This window comes from Schistocerca americana, chromosome 7, assembly GCF_021461395.2.
Source record: "Schistocerca americana isolate TAMUIC-IGC-003095 chromosome 7, iqSchAmer2.1, whole genome shotgun sequence".
NCBI classification, from domain to species: domain Eukaryota; kingdom Metazoa; phylum Arthropoda; class Insecta; order Orthoptera; family Acrididae; genus Schistocerca; species Schistocerca americana.
Window position 1 is genome coordinate 301,523,828 of NC_060125.1, and position 20,512 is coordinate 301,544,339.

At 43.2% G+C, this 20,512-nt stretch overlaps 1 non-coding gene across 1 annotated transcript; it reads left to right on the plus strand.

Annotated features, from left to right (window-relative positions):
* Positions 1-19,787: 19,787 nt before the first annotated feature.
* Positions 19,788-19,862, plus strand: Trnat-ugu. Its single transcript has one exon. It is a non-coding gene; the product is annotated as a tRNA-Thr (tRNA).
* Positions 19,863-20,512: the final 650 nt, after the last annotated feature.

The following is a 20,512-nucleotide window of genomic DNA, read 5'->3' on the forward strand; positions in this document are numbered from 1 at the left end:
ACTGACTGCTACCTCTACATCTACATTTATACTCCGAAAGCCACCCAACGGTGTGTGGCGGAGGGCACTTTACGTGCCACTGTCATTACCTCCCTTTCCTGTTCCAGTAGCGTATGATTTGCGGGAAGAATGGCTACCGGGAAGCCTCCGTGCGCGCTCAAACCTCTCTAATTTTACGACGGCAGTTCAATAAGTAATGCAACACATTTTTTTTCTGGAACAGGGGTTGTTTTATTCAGCATTGAAATACACCAGGTTATTCCCCAATCTTTTAGCTACACAACACTATTTTTCACGTAATCTCCATTCAATGCTACGGCCTTACGCCACCTTGAAATGAGGGCCTGTATGCCTGCACGGTACCATTCCACTGGTCGATGTCGGAGCCAACGTCGTACTGCATCAATAACTTCTTCAGCATCCGCGTAGTGCCTCCCACGGATTGCGTACTTCATTGGGCCAAACATATGGAAATCCGACGGTGCGAGATCGGGGCTGTAGGGTGCATGAGGAAGAAGAGTCCACTGAAGTTTTGTGAGCTCCTCTCGGGTGCGAAGACTTGTGTGAGGTCTTGCGTTGTCATGAAGAAGGAGAAGTTCGTTGAGATTTTTGTGCCTACGAACACGCTGAAGTCGTTTCTTCAATTTCTGAAGAGTAGCGCAATACACTTCAGAGTTGATCGTTTGACCATGGGGAAGGACATCGAACAGAATAACACCTTCAGCGTCCCAGAATACTGTAACCATGACTTTACCGGCTGAGGGTATGGCTTTAAACTTTTTCTTGGTAGGGGAGTGGGTGTGGCTCCACTCCATCGATTGCCGTTTTGTTTCAGGTTCGAAGTGATGAACCCATGTTTCATCGCCTGTAACAATCTTTGACAAGAAATTGTCACCCTCAGCCACATGACGAGCAAGCAATTCCGCACAGATGGTTCTCCTTTGCTCTTTATGGTGTTCGGTTAGACAACGAGGGACCCAGCGGGAACAAACCTTTGAATATCCCAACTGTTGAACAATTGTGACAGCACTACCAACAGAGATGTCAAGTTGAGCACTGAGTTGTTTGATGGTGATCCGTCGATCATTTCGAACGAGTGTGTTCGCACGCTCCGCCATTGCAGGAGTCACAGCTGTGCACGGCCGGCCCGCACGCGGGAGATCAGACAGTCTTGCTTGACCTTGCGGCGATGATGACACACGCTTTGCCCAACGACTCATCGTGCTTTTGTCCACTGCCAGATCACCGTAGACATTCTGCAAGCGCCTATGAATATCTGAGATGCCCTGGTTTTCCGCCAAAAGAAACTCGATCACTGCCCGTTGTTTGCAACGCACATCCGTTACAGACGCCATTTTAACAGCACCGTACAGCGCTGCCACCTGTCGGAAGTCAATGAAACTATACGAGACGAAGCGGGAATGTTTGAAAATATTCCACAAGAAATTTCCGGTTTTTTCAACCAAAATTGGCTGAGAAAAAAAATGTGTTGCATTACGTATTGAACTGCCCCCGTACATTCGTGATCTCCTCGGGAGGTATAAGTAGGGGGAAGCAATATATTCGATACCTCATCCAGAAACGCACCCTCTCGAAACCTGGACAGCAAGCTACACCGCGACGCAGAGAGCCTCTCTTGCACAGTCTGCCACTTGTGTTTGCTAAACATTTTCGTAACGTCATCACGCTTACCAAATAACCCTGTGACGAAACGCACCGCTCTTCTTTGGATCTTCTCTATCTCCTCTGTCAACCCGACCTGGTACGGATCCCACACTGACGAGCGATACTCAAGTATAGGTCGAACGAGTGTTTTGTAAGCCACCTCCTTTGTTGATGGACTACATTTTCTAAGCACTCTCCCAATGAATCTCAACCTGGTACCCGCCTTACCAACAATTAATTTTATATGATCATTCCACTTCAAATCGTTCCGTACGCATACTCCCAGATATTTTACAGACTTAACTGCTACCAGTGTTTGTTCCGCTATCATATAATCATACAATAAAGGATCCTTCTTTCTATGTACTCGCAATACATTACATTTGTCTATGTTAAGGGTCAGTTGCCATTCCCTGCACCAAGTGCCTATCCGCTGCAGATCTTCCTGTATTTCGCTGCAATTTTCTAATGCTGCAACTTCTCTGTATACTTCAGCATCATCCGCGAAAAGCCGCATGGAACTTCCGACACTATCTACTAGGGTCTCTGTGTGAGTGGTTGCTCCAACAATGGATTGATCGTCCAGATTTCTTCCAAATCGTGCTGTTTACTGTCGAGGTCCCATTTGATCATGATGGTATTTCGAATGGCGGGAATAGCCGTTTGTAGGATGAGGAAAACCATCACTCTAGTAGAGTCGCACCATCAAATACGTTCTGCTGCGGATATCTGGATCGGCGTTGTAGGAGACAGTCTCATTGAGCCATATTTTCCATCCGGCCGTCTGAATGGCCACCTGTGCTTGAGGTCCATGCAAGGAGTTCTACCTGAGTTGTTCGAGAAAGTACCCTTGGCTGTTCGTGAGAGGATATGGATACAACATGACGGTGCACCGCGTCGCTTCAGTGTGGGTGTCCGCACCCATCTCAATGCTGTGCTTCGCTAGATTGGAAGGTGAGGTCCTATTTCATCGCCTGCGAGGTCACCTGACTGAATCTTCTTGATTATTCTCTATGGGGATATCTAAAGTCACTTGTGTATGAGAGTAAAAGTTAAGCGTCATCGGAATTGTTACTGTTTTTCCATTCATATACGAGAGCCGGTGTAATTAACATGGGAAATACAGCTTTCAAAAATGATTCAAATGACTAAAGTAAGATTAGCGCTCTAGAAAGTTCGTATCGTGTGCGATACCTGATAGAACCAAAATGGAGACAAAAAGGATGTAATTTCGCCGACGGACGGACGCTGTGACAATGTGGCCACGTAGCGCAGGGACAAGCTTCTGTTTGCCGCAGACAAATACGGGGAGAAGTAGCTGGAACCTGCTTCTGCTGCTTTTTCGCCGGGATGTTGACACTGACAGTGCCACGGATGAGACGGGTATTAATACCCGGAACCCGACGTCCGAGAGCACACACAGCGCGCACGGTACCTAGGCGCTATGGGGCCGTTCTCCACTGCGCCGAGTGGCGTATTTATCCACTGGTCGCCCACCACTGACTTTGTGTCGCTACAGCGGTTCGTGCCCGCGACGCGATGATGAATCAGAAATCAACTGTGTGAGGGCGACCGAAAGCAGAGAGGCGCTGCGTGCGCTGCAATTGGAGGATTGTGCGTGAAGGCGCGCGAATGAATCATGGCCTGGCCATCGCGTGAGATAACACACAGCGCGACCGTTAAATGTTACGCGGCGCTGCGGACTGACCGCGCGTGCGAGGCGTTGTGTGTGTATGTATGTATATGTGTGTGTGTGTGTGTGTGTGTGTGTGTGTGTGAGAGAGAGAGAGAGAGAGAGAGAGAGAGAGAGAGAGAGAGAGAGAGAGCGGCGCCCAGGGCGTTATTTTTACGGGCATCCGCTCACGTCGCGGTATTTAACACGCGTCCGCCGGCACCCGTATTTGCGTGTTCGTGCGCGTGTGTGTATTTTTAACGGAGGCCGGCACGCCAGCTCCCCGAGAGGGGCGTTTGCCCAGCTCTAGGTCATCACGCTAGGGGGAACACTGCCGGCGCAGAGTGTGAAGGGTCACGGACGCCACCGTGGTACAAGCTTCCGGACGCTGCTGCAGCCGCTGTAACTGGCTAACGAAAGGTTACGCCCGTTCTTCGGAACTCATCTGTACGCTTCGAGTCACTTTAAAACAGAGTTGTCCGGCTATTTCTGCTACGTTCTTCTGTAGATGCATATCGACGCGAAAGTTCACCAGGCAGGAAATTACGCCACCGCTGTGCATATCCGTATCACTGTTACCTAGTCTCATCACCGGCTCTCTGCTTCAGGAGGAACACACCCGTTCGCTACTTTATTAGATGTAGCCGCTGTTCTGGGGACAGAACGCTCCCGCCGACATGGCGATCGAAGTAGCCACTATTTATGCCGAACGTGACAACAACGAGCAGTCAGATCATGGAGCAGAGACTTCAGTGGATGGAGAGTCCTATAACAGTCTTCATATCGCTCTGTGGCTAGTCCTTAACAGCACAGATTGATAAGCCAAAACATTATGGCTAGAGTTTCTCTGTACCGAAACTATGGTCCAATAGTTTAAGAACAGTACATAAACGACATAGTAAATGGTAGGACCACAGGTAGTATTGGTAGCATTGCTAGAGAAAGAACCATAAATGCATATGTGAGAGAAAACTTTCAGCATTGCAGCGCGTCAGCAATCGTACGTATCGAAATATTTATGAAAAATCCGCCTCGACTGCACAAAATACCTGGTATTTACCTAGGTTTCAGCTTGGGTAACCACGCCTTCTTCATAACAAATACAAAACAGCTTGCCTAAATAGGCACAGTCAAAGGCTAAAATCAACACCTACAGCTGCAAAAGCCCATAATTTTTTTTTTACAAATACACGGTACATGTGTGCTAAGTCAAGTCAAAGTGCCAGAAGGTTTTGGTTTCCACGCACCTATTAGATACCCTAGATCATCAAGCTGCTGACAAGCAGATAGTGGGTTCTAGGCTGTATTTTCAAGAACGTTGGCTGGGGCAAGGCAGCACACACAGGGTTGAGATAAGTACGCATGTACCGCGTATTTGTAAAAAAAATTATGGGGTTTTGCCGCTGTAGGTGTTGATTTTAGCCTTTGACTATGCCTGTTTTAGCAAGCTATTTTGTATTTGTTCTGAAGAAGGCGTGGTTACCCACGCTGAAACCTAGGTAAACACCAGGTATTTTGTGCAGTTGAGGCGAATTTTTCATAATTATTATGTGAGAGAGAAACTGGAAGCACCCGACTTATCTTTGTTTTTTGTTTGTTTTGTATATAATTAAAAAGTGCAAGCCGTTCAGTGCTAGTCCCTTGTTTGTTTTATATGCTTACAAAATATAAATTGCCTTTTATTAGTAATAAAAATTAACTGATCTCTTAACTTCTGCGCTTTTATCTAAACAAAGCAATTACTTCAATATAAGTACAGTTTACACGCACAATCATAAAATATCTACACAATTAGTGTTTTTATTTTGTTCTACATTATAATCAAAGGCAAAAGTTTTCTTTTACTACAGACAAGGGTGAAGGTGGTTTACGAATAACAGAAACATGTTTTACAGAAGCTCGACGGATTGTTGATGTCATGTTTCATATGTTTTTATTTTGCAGTTTTAAAATTTTACTGTTTTTATGAGGAAATTGCGTTTTGTGGCCCTACAAGATAAATTCGTACTTCTACTACACCATCCCATTGTTTCACGTTACTAATCAATAATTTCTGAATAGAAACTTAGATGGTTCACCATTCCGGTTTCTATGTGACTCAACTAAGACACTTATCGCATGCACAAACAAAGCATCCGAAATGCTTAACGCCCGCTATGTATGCAACACACCTAACTGACCGGTAAGATGTTAGGATTTACAGAGGAAGGAACCATACAACTTAACGTTGAATCCAAACCACGTGTCTGTTCTGGCGAAGCTATAAATCACTGAGAGGTGAATGTTTGATAGGCAGCCTGAAAAATTCGTAATTCAAACACGATTCGATGCCGGATGGTTTTGGTTTCCACGCACCTAATATATAGGCCTACCGCTAGATCACCAAGCTGCTGACAATCAGATATTGGGTTGTAGCCTGTATTTTCAAGAAATTAAACGGAGGACCACAGCTTAACACCCCAGAAGCCATCGGCATATTGGGTTCTAGCCTGTATTTTCAAGCATTCGTTGTGGAGGTCTGTATATTATCTGATGTTCCTTGTTGCACAAAACCACTGATTCTAATTTTTACTTCGCTCCTGAGATTATTTAAGGTTAACCGAAAAGCAACGAGTAATAATATGTATTTAGTGTATGGCACACATGATATTACTGTGTACTAAAAGGAAAAAAAAATCATACCTCAAATATAAATGATTTGCGGCTATCCACTCAAAGGAAGAGCGAGAAACAATAGGGCAAGTATAACAAATGAAAAGGAAGGGAAGAAAACGAAAGCAGAGAGGGATGAGAAAAGCGTAAGGAACACCAGCTGTAGTAACTAAAGCTTTAATCTCATTTTAAATGCGGAGTGGTTTTGGATGAGTTGAAGGTTACAGGGTAGATTGTCCCACAGTCATATGGCTGAAATAGAGGAGACTGGTCACATTTAGTATGGTGCAAAGATACGGCCCAGGTGCTAGAGGCGTCCGATCTGGTATTGCCGTTATGGAATGACAGTAGTAACTTGATAAGTGAGGAGAGGTACTGAGAATATCAGTGACTAAGAAACAGATGAAGTAAACAGAGCATGCGAAAATCAGTACTGATATGATGTGATGTAAGCACGTATCTTACGAAAACACTGATAGCTAGATCGATTCATCTGAATTTTTCACGATGATTTTGTCTCGACTTCGTAAAGTGGTCATTCAGAGTTGTTCAAGCTTATGCTGGTCAGATGAAACTAGGTCATTAGCACACTAGTAATACTAGTAGTAGTAAAGGATAAATAAGAAAACAAGAAGAAAATGCGGAGCAGAGCCACAACCAGGCAGCAGCACGCGGTAACGGAGCCAGTGAGCTGGCTGCTGCCGATCCAGCGTGCCCGCCCGTCAGTCAATCGATAACACGCCTGACATATGGTCCCCCCACCCCGTGGCCAACCGACGCCACCCGCTCTATGAATAAATAACGCGGCACACTGAATCCAGCTCAGTCGCGGCACGGACGCCGGCGGTGTGTATTACGACTATAGAGTCTTTGCTGAATATTTCACACCCACTTTTGGCCGCACCCCTTACATGCCTCACCTGTCTGCCTTCCTATACGCTCCACAGCGCTCTGCCCATCAAACACTGTATTTCAGGTCGCTACCTGGTTTCCTGGAGCTGTAGCAGCAGTTTCGTATATGGCGTACGAGTCTGTCACCGCATTACTGTCGCCTAGTTTCTACACACCAAATGGTAACAAACGAAATAGGAACAAGCTTTAATTGGTAGACGGGAAAAACGCCACTAAAAGGTAAATACACTATTATGTAAAATTTATGAACGAGTAAGGTAGAGTACCATAATATGTTAACTACTCGTTGGAAATTAATGAAAGGACGGGAGCACGTTGTGCGATGTCTCCCGGTCGTGCACAGATGCTGGATGCACCCAAGGCGTGACGTCAGCGTCACTATAGCGTCAAATGGGCCTGGTACCGCAACACGAGGCAATTGAAGGAACGGGAAAAGGCGGTGAGTTTCAGTCAGCGTTCAGTTACGATGCAAATGATGATGTTTTTCGTTAGGACATGATCTGGAGACAACATTCTGATGAGGTCAGACGAGGTAGAATTATCGGGAAACTCGAAAAAATACGAAGTGTGACAAGTTCAGCCCAGATGCTTTGTATTGCTCAACGTGCATAGGGAGCGTTCCCGAACTACAGGCACTGTGCCCGAAGGAAAGTAGGTCGTCGACCACGGTCACCTACGGCAGCAGATGACCGCCACATTGTGCAACAAGCAACAAGGGATCCACGTCAAACACTATTTGACGGGCCTACCAGGCACGCAATCTCACGCTCTAATGTGGGTCGGTGACTGAATGGAGGTGGTTCTTTGCCCGACGGCCATTGCGTTGTGTTCAGTTGACACCTGCTTTCGGTTGCGCTGGTTACAATGCTGCCAAGAGCATTGGGATTGCACCAACGAGGAAATGGGCTGCTTGCTGATAAGGTGAGAGGTGGTAACACGTAATGCACCCGGGAATATCCTCGAACATCAACGTTTTGGTGGTCGGGGTGCTGTGGTGTGCCGAGGTATAATTTTGCATGGGCGTACTGACCCCCAAATTTTTGAACAAGGTAAACTCACCGGTCAGCACTATTGACACTATAGTCCTTTCCCAGCGGCGTCTTTTCGGGGTATATCTGGCCATGACTTCATTTTTATGGATGACAATGCGCGGAGCCCTAGGAATGAGAGGATATTTGGCGAATTGACTGGCCTGACAGTTCCCCCAACTTAAACCCCATCGAGCACGTGTCGGATGCGCTGGGAAAACGCGTTGCAGTACGTCCACGTGCACGAACGATCATCCAGCAATTGTTAACCATCTTTATGAAGAAACGAAACACCCTATCACAAGTGCTTCTTACCAACCTTGTGGCTAGCATTGCAACACGTTGCAGCGCGTGCATTGCTGTCCGTGGTGATCATGCACCCTAATAAGAATCATGTCCTGCCTTTTGTACTGCCCACCAGATAACCATCATGAATAGCGGTAACCTGAGTATAATTATTATCTTTGAATGGTAGTGTCATATCTGTTCGTCTCATCGCATATTTCTTTCAGTTACCTTCTGCATTACGCTGTAGTAGTTTCCTCTGTATGGTCCAAGTTTCATCGAGCTATGCTACTTGGGAGTGACACATCGTGTGAAAGTTACACCACTGCAAATGTTCAAGGCCTAAACTCATCTGTTCTGTTTATTTACTTTGGTGTATCAAAAACACACTGTTTGTTTATTGTTCTTAGGCGAGAGGATTGAACGTGGAATAAGTTCGCTAACTGTCATAATAAACCCCGGGACCCATTTGTGAAATCTTAACTTCTAATTTGTTATTTGAATTTTAGCTGAACGTATCTGGGAAATGCTTGTAATTATACAGTCTGTCTGCACAGAACAGCAAGGGTCGCTCGATGTCGTTTTTCCTCTTGAGTTTACGTTTCCCTTCTGGTAATCCACTGATGCCGTCCTTTCATTTTACTTATAATACCTAATATGTCGCAGTAGTGCTTGTTTTTGTTGCACGTTCTTTACAAATACCCTAACTACTTAGTCTATGTAACCTTTTACAACGTTTTACCAACCTCAGTAAGTTTTGCTTGTATTGTATTTCCCTCATTTCGTCTCAGGATCGATATCTCGCTTCTGTACATCAATATGAGTATTTTATTATATATATATATATATATATATATATATATATATATATATATATATATATATATATATATGTTTTAACAACATAAGTTTTGCACCCTTCTTCTCTGTATTTCCAACAGTTCATTGTATGATCTGGTAAACATTTCGAAATCTCTCCAATTTTTTAAAATCATTATAATTATCGTATATTTTACACGGTAAATAATGGACTATGGATAATTTATTCCACAGTGACGTAAAAGGGAATACTTTGTGAGTACATATCTAATTTTCAAAAATGGTTCAAATGGCTCTGAGCACTATGGGACTCAACTTCTGAGGTCATTAGTCCCCTAGAACTTAGAACTAGTTAAACCTAACTAACCTAAGGACATCACAAACATCCATGCCCGAGGCAGGATTCGAACCTGCGACCGTAGCGGTCTTGCGGTTCCAGACTGCAGCGCCTTTAACCGCACGGCCACTTCGGCCGGCCTTCTAATTTTCCTTTAAATATATATGTATTGTAGAAAGACAAACTATTGGAGAAGTTGCTCACTTGTGAAACCGTTTTTTATCACCTGTGAATGAAATGGTCTCGCCCAATAGTTGCGATGTAAATCAGTGCCTCTAGTCACGACTGGTTTCTATGTTTTTATTACTTCATCTACAAAGCCGCTTCAAACCATTTCTGGTAGAACTCTGCAGATAATAGAAATTAATGTACTATTTGAGGTTCGGAAACAACAGTTGTAAATAAATATTGCAGAGAGTACGAGGTCTTGAATGAGCAGCGCATTTGAGGTACTTCTCCTCATCGTTGGATTAGGACGCCCTGTTCCATGGCAAGTGTAATCGCCGGTCTTCACTTCTGCAAGGGTGGCGTATGAAACACAAGTAATCGCTAAAGAGAAACTTCTTGGTAGGTTCTTAACTGGCTATCTCGCTGTACAAGAGACGAACGGGGTCACTACAGAGAGTGCAACAAATTCTTATGCGTCATTGAAACGTATGCATTCACACTGGCAGTCATCAATTAGAACAGTTATTACAGTAGGTCTTAAGTTATTTAAGCCAATAGAAAATGAATATTAAATCAACATTTTGCTTAGACGAAAATCAACAGCATGTACCTACTTGAAAGAATTCATGACAGTGTGCTGTCTATAATAATATTTATTTGAAGCCGGTTTCAGTTTTAAATCGTCTACACGGCAGCTAAATAACTCACAAAAATTGACCAAATGTGAGAATGTAAGCAAAATATGAAATCCGTAGACAAAGTAGTAACAACCAACTACTTACGAAAAATGTTTGTAATGTAAATGTTTGCAGTTTTGTTTTTGCAACTTGTAGCTGTAGTCAGCCCAAACAAAAGCAATTCGTCACGTCTTTCATGCGATGCCGAGCGTCGATGGAAAACTTCGCTATGATTCCAGTTACAAGTAAAATGATTTATAAAGTTTACTGCGATATATGTACTAACAGGGAATGACGAGTGGTCCAGCACCACACTGCGCCGGACTGACTTCTGCCGCCGTGCAGAAGCGCTGCTCAGTGGCTGCTGTAGTACTGATTATTGTTCGAGTTTTACTGGTTCTTTTAATGCGTATTGATAAAGCGAATAACACACTAGACTAATTTGGGACCGCTCTATCTAACGGGCACGTAAAATGAACTAAAAATAAGTGTGTTGGCAACGGGAAGTAAACTGAGGCATTCTATCGACACTAGGTGTCGTATGAAAGACGCGATGAGCAGGGTTTATTTTGGGTGACACCAGGTTGGTTGGTTGGTTGGTTGGTTGGCTGGAGAAGTGACCAAACTACGCGGTCATCAGTCCCTCCGACCTTGGATTAACTGAAACCTATAAAATCCCACATCAGAAGAGGGAACTACAGTGTCCATAAAATGATAAAATATTGACAGGGAAGGATGGAAAAGGGCGGAAGAAAAGGTGAGGGAAAGAAAGTGACTAATGACAGAGGCGCGAAGGAAGAAGTACAGGAGACAAGACAGACGCTCATGACCTCAGGACATAACAGATCCCATACGGAAAGGAGTGGGAAGGCAGAGGGCCGGGGTGAACCACCAAGCCCAGTTGAAACCAATCCAGTCGGACGAAGGGGGGGGGGGGGGGGGAGCAAGAGGGCCTGCCATCCCCTCCACTCACCGTTAAGGTGGAAGGTCCCTCCCTTAAATAAAGCGATAAAAAACCCCATCACGAATAAAACGTAAAACGAGATCCGCCGCTGAGGCATTGTCAGCCAACACTAGGGGTAGCGAGAGTGGAAAGCTAGAAGTCCGTCGCAGGGTGACTAAGTTGGGGCAGTCCAATATGATGTGAGCCACAGTCAACATCGATCCACAACGACAGACAGGGGGGTCCTCACGACGGAGGAGATAACCGTGAGCCAAGTATGGCCGATGCGGAGCCGGCAGAGGACGACAGAGGCCTTACGAGAGGCCCGTAAGGAGGACCGCCACGGAGTTGTAGAATCCTCAATCGCCATGAGCTTGTTCGGTGAAGGAAGAGTGTGCCAATCTGCATCCGAAAGGCCCAAAACTTGAAGACGTAATGACGAGCGAAGGTCTATTTCCGGAATGCCAATAGCAAGAGATGGACTGGTAGTAGCTAATTTAGAAAGTCGATCGGCAAGTTCATTGCCAGGAATACCAACATGGCCTGGGGTCCAAATGAAAACCACCGAGCATCCATCTTGAGCAAGGAGAGAAAGGGAGTCCTGGATAGCGATGACCAACGGGTGGCGAGGGAAGCACTGGCCGATAGCATGCAAACCGCCCAGTGATTCACTACAGATAGTGAAGGATAGTTGGATGACATCAGCTTCCCGAAGAACGAAACTGCGAATATCTGCCGAAACACCAGAGAAAATGCGCCTGACTACCCATGGGAGAGATACCCATCATAGCTGCCGTGAAGATGTTTTAAAACCGAAACAGTTCGCAATTAAATATTGTTATAGACAGCACAATGGAATGCATTTTTTGAAGAATTTTAATTCCTAACCTTCAATTCCTTGCATTGCAGAAATCAGTTACTATCCTGTACTACCTGAAAAATTCTGACTCGAGGTTTGGAACAACCTGTATACCTGTTTTACAAGCTTTGAGAGATGTTGCATTCCTGTCGCAGGTCTCTTTTGCAAGTAACTGATTCCCATCTTAGTCCCACTATATAGCCTTCATATCAGTGTGTATTTTTCAAACACACAGTGATCTGAATCCGTCTCATCCTGAACTATCGCCATATTGGCTCGATGGGATGCTTGAAAAGCATTTCGAAAATCATGAACAATCGGGAATCACATTAACAAGTTGAAATAAGAAATCTTCACGGAAAACTATTAACAAAAGTGTAAGAGCTATCTTTGATCTGAAATATTAAAAAAAAAATGGTTCAAATGGCTCTGGGCACTATGGGACTTAACTGCTGAGGTCATCAGTCCCTTAGAACTTAGAACAACTTAAACCCAACTAACTTAAGGACATCACACACATCCATGCCCGAGGCAGGGTTCGAACCTGCGACCGTAGCGGCCGCGCTGTTCCAGACTGTAGCGCCTATAACCGCTTGGCCACCCGGCCGGCAAATATTAAAAACAAAGGGAATTAAAACAAGGCGTTTGAGATAAGAAACACCGTGAAAATTTGAGATGTTAGCAAGAATTGGCAGGTTGTACATCGAATCCTGTCACGATTCGTTTTGTTAGTATTACATGACGAGTTTCGAGGCTTAATACGTCATCTTCTTTAACATCCGCGTTAACAGAAGCGTTGTGAGAGTAAATGCCTAAACTCATGTTATTGCGTGTCTGTTCTCGTCCAGCAATGGAAAACAGTGCTCCCTGTCAAACAACCGCAGCTGCATTAGTCAAACGGAAACCAGCCGATGTACTGTATAGGTCACATGCCTCTAAACAGGTCACGCAATATTAATAACCTATACAGTATAAATTACTGTTTATCATCTTATATTGTTGTTACTACTGAAGAAAGATAAATATTTGAGAATGTTTATCCCCCATTTTAAGAAATTAAGATGATTCCCAACTCTTCATAGGTTGTGAACTCCCAGAAATGGCTAAAAAATCGATACATAAGATTTTTTAAGCCTCGATCCGGAAACATTCGAGAAGTGGAAACGGTATGCTGCTTGTAGCAGGAAGGTGAAATACGGAAGTCCACACCTCAGCTGGTATGAATTCTAGTACCAGACTTACATTTCATTATCATCTTCATAATCCGAGAAGGGCAAAAAGTCTTCTTTTTAAATAGACGGTTTTTTCGTTGTTCAAAAGTTCATTGATGCGAAGTTGAAGCAGCTTTATTCGAAAGCACTCGGTTACGAGTCTGCTATTAACGGCTGATTTCTATTGATGAGATGCTCCCCGCCGGAGCGCTCCGCTTTCTAGAGCACAGGAGGAAGGCCGACTACGCTCCATTTATCCCGCCATTTATTTTCGGACAAGTTGACAAAGAAGCGGGTTGCTGCCACGTACCCCGCCATCTCCGACGGCGAAGAGACTCCTGTGACGTCAATGCTATCATCCCCTACGCCTTTAATGGCGATGAGTTTCCCTTTGTGTCTTTTCGTTTTTGCTTCCACCTTCCTTATGCATGTTGTTTGCTCAACTTTCATCGTGGAAGCCTCATACAGGATTCGACGGTCCGTCCCGCTTCCCCTCCCCTTCTTCCCCTCCCCATCCGTTTCTACTCCTCCCCCTCCCTCCGCTACCCACAACCCGCTCCGGAGCGTCGCCATGCTCCATCCCTTGCTCCTCGCTGCGCCTTCCTCCAGGGCAGGTGGGATGGTCTGGGAAGCTCTAGAGCTTTAGAGAAGCTAGAAACTCTGATCAGTTTCACAGTTTTAATCAGCCTCGGCGCCCAAATTAACGCAATAAATTCCTTTGGAAGGTAGTTACAATTACAATATAATAAAGGATAGCACGCGGAATGGACAGTGTCTTGAAAGGAGGATATAAGATGAACATCAACAAAAGATAAACGAGGATAATGGAATGTAGTCCAACTAAACCGGATGATGCTGCGGGAATTAGATTAGGAAATGAGACGCTTAAAGTAGTACATGAGTTTTGCTATTTGGGGAGTAAATAAAATAACTGATGATGGTCGAAGTAGAGACGATATAAAATTTAGACTGGCAACGGCAAGGAAAGCGTTTCTGAAGAAGAGAAATCTGTTAACATCGAGTATAGATTTAAGTGTCAGGAAGTCGTTTCTGAAAGTATTTGTATGGAATGTAGCCTTGTATGGAAGTGAAACGTGGACGATAAATAGTTTAGACAAGAAGAGAATAGAAGCTTTCGAAATGTGGTGCTACAGAAGAATGCTGAAGATTAGATTGGTAGATCACATAACTAATGAAGAGCTATTGAACAGAATTGGAGAGAAGAGGAGTTTGTGGCACAACTTGACTAGAAGAAGGGATCGGTTGGCAGGGCATGTTGTGAGGCATCAAGTGATCACCAATTTAGTATTGGAGGGAAGCGTGGAGGGTAAAAATCGCAGAGGGAGACCAAGAGATGAATACACTAAACAGATTCAGAAAGATGTAGGTTGCAGTAGGTACTGGGAGATGAAAAAGCTTGCACAGGATAGAGTAGCATGGAGAGCTGCATCAAACCATTCTCTGGACTGAAGACCACAAGAACAACAAAGTATAAAAAATGCGTATGGTAAAGATAAACAGATCAGTAGAGAAGCGTGCAGCATCAGGGAAGTAGTAACTGAGTCAAGGTCAATCAGTGAAAGGCAACAGTAAGGAATGCAAAACAACACAGAATGTTTCGAAACTACTTTACTGTAGAAAGAATAGACACACTGCAAATTCTTTTACTATATTTTGCCAGCCAGCTTCTAGTCACACAAATGATATTATTAGCAGTTTCGCCTTCATCAGCTAAAATGATAAACTTCTAAACTCATACCAACTTCATCATACAGGGTTATCCATAAGTAGCTCTGAAGTTTTGTAATGGGACTGCGTCAAAACCACAAAACGTACAGAAAAATAACACACATCTGTAGACAGAGACTCTCTTAAGTTTCGATTTGTAATATGCGGCTAGATGTAGTTTCAGAGAGTGCCACTAGGGGCAGGCGTGTTAGAACGTGTCGACCAGTGGTTCCTAGCCTGGGGTAGTTACGCAGTGAGAGGTAAAATGAAATTTTCTGAGGGATAAAAATCAAAGCTGTTTTAATGTGTCTATCAAGAAACTAAAATTATATTTAAAACATCGTCATAATTAGTATTATAATTATAATGATAAATTTTATTCCATAATTTACCTATAATTACTTTCCTCAAACACTGTTATCAAAGCACAATGTGGCGAAAGTTATAGTTGTGAAACATCTACTACACACATACTTTGATTTGTACTCTGCATGTATGACAGTAAAATCGAGACACATACGAGGTGTGGCTAGAAAAAAACCGGACTAGTACTGGTGAAACAATGAAACGAATGCAATAAGGCTGAAAGTCGCGTGGCCTGTCACGTGACTCTCGCTCCGCCTACTGCTCGAGTTTCATCTGCCTCCTGCACTCAGTCTGCCCGTGGCGTCTGTTTTAAATAGTTGACGTTTTGTCTGTGCGTCGGAAAATGTTGAGTGTACAGAAAGAACACCGTGTTAACATCAAATTTTGTTTCAAACTAGGAAAATCTGCAAGTGAAACGTTTGTAATGTTACAACAAGTGTACGGCGATGATTGTTTATCGCGAGCACAAGTGTTTGAGTGGTTTAAACGATTTAAAGATGGCCGCGAGGACACCAGTGATGACACTCGCACTGGCAGACCATTGTCAGCAAAAACTGATGCAAATATTGAAAAAATCGGTAAACTTGTTCGACAAGATCGCTGTTTAACAATCAGAGCAGTGTCTGAGTTAACAGGAGTTGACTTGTTGTCTTGTCGAACAAGGTTACCGATTTTTTCAATGTTTGCATCAGTTTTTGCTGACAATGGTCTGCCAGTGCGAGTGTCATCACTGGTGTCTTCGCGGCCATCTTTAAATCGTTTAAACCACTCAAACACTTGTGTTCGCGATAAACAATCATCGCCGTACACTTGTTGTAACATTACAAACGTTTCACTTGCAGATTTTCCTAGTTTGAAACAAAATTTGGTGTTAACACGCTGTTCTTTCTGTACACTCAACATTTTCCGACGCACAGACAAAACGTCAACTACTTAAAACAGACGCCACGGGCAGACTGAGTGCAGGAGGCAGATGAAACTCGAGCAGTAGGCGGAGCGAGAGTCACGTGACAGGCCACGCGACTTTCAGCTTTATTGCATTCGTTTTATTGTTTCACCAGTACTAGTCCAGTTTTTTTCTAGCCACACCTCGTATATAGTAATTCTTAATAGTTCATGACAATTTCTTCTTCGAATTGTGTGTAGTTCCTGCAGTGGACCGGAGAGTGCTTCATTACTCACTTTGAGTCAAATAAACGAACTAGATAACAGTGTAACACAACAGTAATTACGCAGTGGTGGCTATAGTGCTGTATACAGTTCCACTATTATTATTTCTTTTCTTTCTCAGACGTTATGTCTGGTTAAAAATGGAAAGTGACGCGGATCTAGATCAAGCGTGACTTCCTTTTAACTGTACGGTATATGTTACATTGCATTTAGGAACTTTCGGGTAATTGAACAAGAATCAATAATTACAGATTTCTGTAGTTGTATATATAAGTTTGGATGTAGCTGTATTGCGTTGATGTACTGGTGGATATTGTGTGGTATGACTCCTGTAGTTGATAGTATAATCGGTATAATGTCAACTTTATCCTGATGCCACATGTCCTTGACTTCCTCAGCCAGTTGGATGTATTTTTCAATTTTTTCTCCTGTTTTCTTCTGTATATTTGTTGTATTGGTATGGATATTTCGATTAGTTGTGTTAATTTCTTCTTTTTATTGGTGAGTATGATGTCAGGTTTGTTATGTGGTGGTGTTTTATCTGTTATAATAGTTCTGTTCCAGTATAGTTTGTATTCATCATTCTCCAGTACATTTTGTGGTGCATACTTGTATGTGGGAACGTGTTGTTTTATTAGTTCATATTGTATGGCAAGTTGTTGATGTATTATTTTTGCTACATTGTCATGCCTTCTGGGGTATTCTGTATTTGCTAGTATTGTACATCCGCTTGTGATGTGATCTACTGTTTCTATTTGTTGTTTGCAAAGTCTGCATTTATCTGTTGTGGTATTGGGATCTTTAATAATATGCTTGCTGTAATATCTGGTGTTTATTGTTTGATCCTGTATTGCAATCATGAATCATTCCGTCTCACTGTATACATTGCCTTTTCTTAGCCATGTGTTGGATGCGTCTTGATCGATGTGTGGCTGTGTTAGATGATACGGGTGCTTGCCATGTAGTGTTTTTTTTTTCAATTTACTTTCTTCGTACCTGTTGATGTTATGTGATCTAAAGGGTTGTAGAAGTGGTTATGAAATTGTAGTGGTGCAGCCGATGTATTTATATGAGTGATTGCTTTGTGTATTTTGCTAGTTTCTGCTCGTTCTATAAAGAATTTTCTTAAATTGTGTACCTGTCCCTAATGTAGGTTTTTTTTGTCGATAAATCCTCTTCCTCCTTCCTTTCTGCTTAATGTGAATCTTTCTGTTGCTTATGTGATGTATTCTATATTTGTGGCGTTGTGATCGTGTAAGTGCACTGAGTGCTTCTAGGTCTGTGTTACTCCATTTCACTACTCCAAATTAGTAGGTCAATATTGGTATAGCATAAGTATTTATAGCTTTTGTCTTGTTTCTTGCTGTCAATTCTTTTTTCAGTATTTTTGTTAGTCTTTGTCTATATTTTTCTTTTAGTTCTTCTTTAATATTTGTATTATCTATTCCTATTTTTTGTCTGTATCCTAGATATTTATAGGCAACTGTTTTTTCCATCGCTTCTATGCAGTCGCTGTGGTTATCCAATATGTAATCTTCTTGTTTAGCGTGTTTTCCCTTGACTATGCTATTTTTCTTACATTTGTCTGTTCCAAAAGCCATATTTATATCATTGCTGAATACTTCTGTAATCTTTAGTAATTGGTTGAGTTGATTTGTTGCTGCCAGTAGTTTTAGATCATCCATGTATAGCAAATGTGTGACTTTGCGTTGGTATGTTCCAGTAATATTGTATCCATAATTTGTATTATTTAGCATGTTGGATAGTGGATTCAGAGCAAGGCAGAACCAGAAAGGACTTAATGAGTCTCCTTCGTATATTCCACGCTTAATCTGTATTGGCTGTGATGTGATATTATTTGAATTTGTTTGGATATTAAGTGTGGTTTTCCAATTTTTCATTACTACGTTTAGGAACTGCATAAATTTAGAATCTACTTTGTATATTTCCAATATTTGTAGTAACCAGTGTTGGAAAGGAGTGTATTTGTTTCATCTGGCAAGATTAGGCGCTTAAGGCTTATTTTTAGACCTAACAGAACATATTTAGCGAGCCAATGTTACAACTTGTATAGTTCATGAGCAATACGTAATGATGATAATAACAATATTCAGGTAACAGTATTCCTCAACTTCGTGTACTTCGTGATCACAAATTCAGTCGGTAAGCTTCTTGCTATTCTAATCCTGCTACTCATAACTTTCGTGTTTCTATTATTTGCTCTCAGTACATATTCTGTACTCATTAGACTGTTAGTTCTATTCAACAAATTCTGCAATCCTACCTCACTTTCGCTGAGGATAGAAATTTCATCAGCGACTCTTATCGTGACATCCTTTCAACTTGAATTTTAATACTAATCTTGAACGTTTCTTCTATTTCGGTTATTGCTTCTTTGATGTATAGATTTAACAATCGTGGAGTAAGACTACTTATTGGTTACCAAGTCTACCGTGCCCAGAATACAGGTTTATCTGGGTTGTCTCGCCACGCTACGTTACTGCCACTGTGTGACGCAAATCCAGCCCCAAATGGGGGGCGATATTTGGACCACCTGCGTCGAGTCAAGTCGGCGGCTGCGCCTCCACGGCGCAACGCCACGCCCCTACCGTCGCTACTCCAGAAAGTTTGGAGCGGCGCGTCTCCAGCGGAGAACACATTTCTTGAGACAACAGCGGGATGACATTAAAGTGAGCCTACGAAAACAATGGAGGTACTCGCGCCGAGGAAGCCGGCAACGGGGGTGGAGCACGGGGTGCAGCTGAGACGCTCGCGTGGTGGATCCGGTTCAGTCAACACGAGCTGCAATTACTATTTACCTAGCGGGCGCGGTATTCGATTATGCTAATCCTAACATTATTCCAGAAAAAACTTCTCCTTTCCAAGTGTCTTCGGGCGGCGCAGGGGTGAGGGCGTTTGCCGGTTTGGTCACACGTGCGAGGCGAGGAACAGAGCATTCTGTTTAAAAGTGTAATGACTCTTTTTTGTAGTGGGGAGGGGTGGTGTTTGGGGGTGTAGGGGTGGGGTAGATTCCTCGGCGTGTGGTGACTTCATACTACCCTACACACGCAGCTATTAGCATTTCATCATAATCATCATAATCATGATCTATTCAATGGACACACACTATATTCGTAGTGCCCCTGCCCACTACACTCATTACTCGCGACAGACAATCTGGCCGAGTCCCGCAAGAGTTCGGGCACTACGAATGTAGTGGGTTGGACATTTTGCGAATGTTGGTCTCCCGGGGAGCGTGCAAGGGATAAGTCCCTGCAGGTGCACTATCCTCTGTGCCCTCGGTGGCTCAGATGGATAGAGCGTCTGCTATGTAAGCAGGAGATCCCGGGTTCGAGTCTCGGTCGGGGCACACATTTTCAACATGTCCCCAATGAAGTATATCAACGCTGGTTTGTAGCTATGGTGTCCATTTAATTATCATTTCATTTCTAGCAAAGCTGTATGGTCATCAACAGTAACAGTTCTTTCGGGAACAGATACTACCGTCTATTCGTTATCCAGCGCGTGAAAAGAGACACCTCTGGAGTCCGTCCGAACTGTTCACATACGAGATACGTTGGCTAAACCAGATAAGACCTAACCCAGTCTTGCAATAAACAGGATACTGTACGGAACAGGACCACATCCAGAAATAACACTGAGAAATGGCTGATAGAGGGAACACACAAGTTACAGAAAAGAAGATATTCTCCAAAGTACACGGACAGCAGATAAGCCAGCTCATGAAAAATCAGTGGCAAAAGCGAACGTAAAGGAAGTCTGATCCTAAGTAGGTGTAGTATATTTTTAGAAAATGAAGTCTTTAGAACATGAGTCAAACTAGAGAATCATGAACGATCCGTTTATTTAACACTAGGAGTGCCATGCCTGTAATACTACGTTGTCTTCAGTGTTGAACGAATGCCACATTCATAATCTTACGGGTTTAGCAGTCCTCACTAAGACGTTATGCTTAACTACATGTCAGGCTACATAATTATCTCTGTGTGGTTCAGTGTG